Below are 4,998 nucleotides of genomic sequence, written 5' to 3'. Positions count from 1 at the left end.
TTCTGTTGTGTTATACTAACTGTTTGAAATTTTGGGCCCCATTTTGATTTTCGCCTGGAGCCTGAAATTTCTGGAGACAACCCTGATCAAATAGAACACCTAGAATTTTCCATTATGGGATCTTGCATGCACGTCACAAGATGATTTATTACTGGACCTATCATTATCCATGGTTGGACATCATGCCCTTGTGCAAAGCTAGGAGTCACAGACAATGCAGTAACAATGGAAAAAGCCTGGGATGTCTACCCTACAGAAAGAGTTCACGACTTCTTTTCCCCATTTTTGTTGGCAGGAGGACCGACATTGTGACTCCGTGCATACATGACCTCCAAATACAACTCCACTAAAGCATTGCTCTGTACAGAAGAACACACGTAATTAACATAAGCCCATATTGAGAAAAATTCCGAAGATATTTGTGTAGTTTCTAATCTGGTTGATACCTGAAAGGAAATATATATAGGGAAAGGGAGGGAGATTTCATACCAACATGAATGGAATTCCCGAGCTGCAAAATCACCAAAAGGCAAAGAAGAATAGCTTTCCCTTCCATTAGAGTAGACACAAAGTTCTTCTCCTCTCTGTTTGGGTGTACAGAATCTTACACAAAGTTGTTCTTATAGTTTTCTTTGTGTGTCCTGAAGAATAATTGATTTTATCTCTATATATAGACTTGTGGGTAGACAAGATTTACTCCGGGCTCACCGAAATAAGATCAGAAAGATCTGACCATATCACTGGCTTTACTTCTGGTTCACTGAAATAATTGCCCTTATCACTGCCCTTAATTTGTACATATGAATTGGTTCTATATTTAAGATGGTATCCAATTAGTGTTAGGTACTAAATCTGTCTACTTCTATGTTTATATAAATTTGGGAGATAGACTAGATTGTGCACGATTCAATGTGATCCGATCACATTTAAACCAAACTAATAGCTTAGAACTACAACTTTTTGACAAGAATTCCTAAGAGCTACCACTTTTTTTAACAGAAAACTACCACAAAGTTGGTTTTTCATTTTGAATTCGGGTAGGTGGCGTGTGGAGCGGAGCTCGGGTGGTGCGTCGATTGTTTGCGGTAAGCAGCAATATGTGGCGGCGTCGGCCCAAATCTACGATGCCCAGCAACATGTCCGTTGACCCTGAGCACTGGGCCAACTTCCCCCTGGCGCAATGATATGATGTGGTCCTTTTCCAGCGATGACGGTACCGGGCAACCGGACTTTCTCTTGTACCAAGCAGGGTGAGGCAGAAGAAGAGAGGGACCAGGTTGAACCGACGTGGTTAATTTCAGTTCAACCGACCATTTGGATATTGTGAAGCGAAAAACAAACTTGTGTGAGGTTGTTGTAAATAAAACAAAAATGGTAACTCTAAGGAACCCTTGCCCAAAACATGTAGTTTTATGCTATTAATAACTCCATCGATAAAACCTAATAAACTAGCTCGGCGCCCCACCAACTACTTAGTGGCAGAAGATTGTTTGGTGTCAAATGCAGTTTAACGCCTGAGGTGTAAGGATATTATAATTTTGTTATGGCATTTCTAGTTTGTGGTGGTACCGTATCCTACGACGATTGTGTTTGACCATGCTCACTATACACACTCAAGGCCTGTTCGGTGTCTCTTGTGGCTCCTGGTTTCTCCAACTCGGGGTTCGCAGCTGGGCGGACCGGCTAACTCGGGAAGTTTCTCAAAGGAAGCTGGTAACTTATAAGGAGCTGAGGATCTGGGAAAACCGAACACCGGCAAAATGAAGAAGCGACAATTCACAAAAATTACATATGCCACCACGAGAATGCATACTGATTCCCTCTCCACTTTCCCCTCCCGCAACGCCAAGATGCGCGTTCCTGACTTCTGCCCCTCCATGACTTGGATTATGCAATACACTGTGTCGTTCATTGATGCCCACGAAGGGGTTTAATACAAGTACATAGAGCGCCAACTGCCGAGCTATACAAGGGGGCATGCACATCATGAGTAACAGAGTGGAGCACGTCTAGTGTGTGGGCTACCCGCAGCCACAGCGGGGACATCGATCATATTGAGGCTGGACCGAAAGTCGAGGAAGACGGTCGATGGCAGCCCCTTCGTGAAGATCTCGGAGAATTGTGACGTGGAGGGGATGTGAAGCGCACGGATGTCCCCGAAGGAGACCCGTTTGCGGACGAAGTGAAGATCCATCACGATGTGCTTCAGACGCTGGTGCTGGATGGTGTTGGTGGAGAGGTGCATGGCACTCACGTTGTCGCAGTATACGATTGTCGCCTGGTCCGGCGGGTCTCAGAGTTCGTGAAGAAGCTGGCAAAGCCAGCACGCATGGGCCACTGCATTGACCACCACACTGTACTCCGCCTCCGCATTTGAGCGCGTGACGGTCTATTGTCATTTGGACAACCAGGAGACGAGGTTGTGGCTGACGATGATGCAGTAGCCCGACAAGCATTTGTGCTTGTCGGGGCAGCCGGCAAGTCGGCGTTGGAGTACGCAATGAGCCGGTGGTCGAAGGAGTGTTGGAGGTGGAGACTCAGCTGCGGAGTGCCACACACATAGCGCAGAATGTACAATAAAATGTCTAGTGCCTACAAAATTCACTTAATGCCTATAAATGAAACTGGAGAGGGGGTGGAACACAAAATAGATAGTGTAGAAAATAAATGAATGTAAAACGGAAAAGGAAAACAGATAATGTATAAATGATAAGAAACAACAAAAGGAGAAGAAAACGGAAAGGTTAATTGTTTGCCATGTGCAATAAAAATACACTCGGCAAGGAGAAAGGAGAAGAAAATTAATAATAAATAAAAATGTTTGCCGAGTGCAAAAAGAAAAGAACTCGACAAAGATTGCTTTGAAAGGGAACTCAACAAAGATTTCTTTGCTCAGTGCAAAATAAAACTCAACAAATGATTCTTTGCCGAGTGCAAAAACAAAAACTCGGCAAAGAAACCTTTCCGGGGTTCCTTGATAAAATGCACTCGGCAATCATTTAGAACTGGGCGAAATCTCATATTCTAGTAGCGAATATTTAAACCATGCAAGAGGCAAAAGATTGATGCTTGTGCTTCTTGTAGGACCTATACACTTACTTTGAAAAGGCTACAACTAAACCCTGTGCACATCTAGGACATCATTGCCGTATGTGGAAAAATTGTTGTTGTGAGTAGAAGAAGTGTCACCAAAGTAGAAGTGGAGGCTACCACAGGCATCAAAATCCTCTGGCACCAAATATGTTTTGGCCAGCGGAACAACGGTTTCTACCAGCTGGACGGACAAGACTACCCCTGGCGCACGAGATCCTGATAGGCGGAGACCTCCGAGGCATCCAGAGCAGGGAAAAGGCTCACAGTATCCTCTACAACTATGTGTTCTAGTCCCCTTCTTTCATTGTTGCGATCGAATGGTATTGAAAAGTATCACCGGGGTGGCATGAAGTTGGCCTGTACACCGGAGGATCGATGGCCATCGGCACCAGCGAAGGGGTCACGAGACGCCGTAGCTTAGAAGGTCAATGGAGTGGAGTAGGGATTAAAAACGATATGTCAAAAACCCTATTGATGGTGTCATGGACTAGGGCGTACTAACCTGGTCGGCCCATAGTCCTCGGGCTGGGCAGGTAGACCCGCATCCTCATTAAGGAAGACTTCGGAAGCTGCATGCCTACAGGGTCAAGATTGTGCCTGCCAAAGATTTGGCGTATACTACAAGACATCCCTTACCGCCTCCATGCGATCCTCGTGATACTGACCATGTAACCCAAGATGCCCTACCTCGCGTGTATATAAGCCAAGGGATTTAGACCGTAGTGGGGAACGAATCACAATCACATTCACTTCTTACGATCTCAAGGTAGATCGACTCTGTACTTGATACATCTCCATTAATATAAACAAGAGTAGGATGTAGGTTTTTCCTCCATCAAGAGGGCCCGAATTTGGTTAAACATTGTCTTCCCTGTTCATGTTCCTATTCCCATTGATCCGAGATCCACAGCTCGGGACCCCCTACACCGAGGTTTTCCGGATTTCACACCTACACTGGTGCTTTCATGGAGAGTTCCGCTGTGTGCTCATCAGAAGGATCAATGGCTCATCTGGAGATCAATTGCGGCATCGGCCACGGAGACGTCTACGTCCCCGGCCAACTTTTTGTGTTCGGTAGCATGATCTTTTGCAGCGACTCCACAGGCCATCTGTCTTCTGTCATCTTTTGCCGCGACTCCACAGTCCGCATCATTGCTACTATCATCTTTCAACTTAGTTTTTCTCTAGGAACATATCAAAAATAAAACAGGGGAGCAATACGTGAGCTAATGATCTACAACATAGATATGAAAATACTATTAGGACTAAGTTCATGATAAATTAAGTTTCATTAATCAAATTATTTAAGAACTCACATTTAAATAGACATCCCTTAAGTCTAAGTGACACGCGATCCAAATCAACTAACCCATGTCTGATCATCACGTGAGATGGGTACTCATTAATGGTGAACATCTCTATGTTGATCATATCTATTATATGATTCACATCTGACCTTTTGGTCTCCAGTGTTCCGAGTCCATGTCTGTACATGCTAGGCTCACCAAGTTTAACCCAATTATTCCACACGTGCAAAACTGTCTTGCACCTGTTCTATGTGAACGTAGAGCCTATCGCACCCGATTATCACGTGGTGTCTCAACACGACGAACTGTAGCAATAGTGCATACTCAAGGAGAACACTTTTACCTTGAAATTTAGTGAAGGGATCATCTTATAATGCTATCACTGTACTAAGCAAAATAAGATGCATAAAAGATAAACATCACATGCAATCAAAATATGTGACATGATATGTCCATCATCCTCTTGTGCTTTTGATCTCCATCTCCAAAGCATCGTTATGATCTCCATCGTCACCGGCTCGACACCTTGATCTCCATCGTAGCGTCGTGGTCGTCTCGCCAACTATTTCTTCTACAACTATCGCTAACGCATAGTGAT

The sequence above is a fragment of the Triticum aestivum genome, chromosome 3B (genome assembly GCF_018294505.1).
Source record: "Triticum aestivum cultivar Chinese Spring chromosome 3B, IWGSC CS RefSeq v2.1, whole genome shotgun sequence".
Lineage (NCBI taxonomy): Eukaryota > Viridiplantae > Streptophyta > Magnoliopsida > Poales > Poaceae > Triticum > Triticum aestivum.
The sequence above is the reverse complement of the archived record's forward strand: the minus strand, read 5'-3'. Positions refer to the sequence as shown.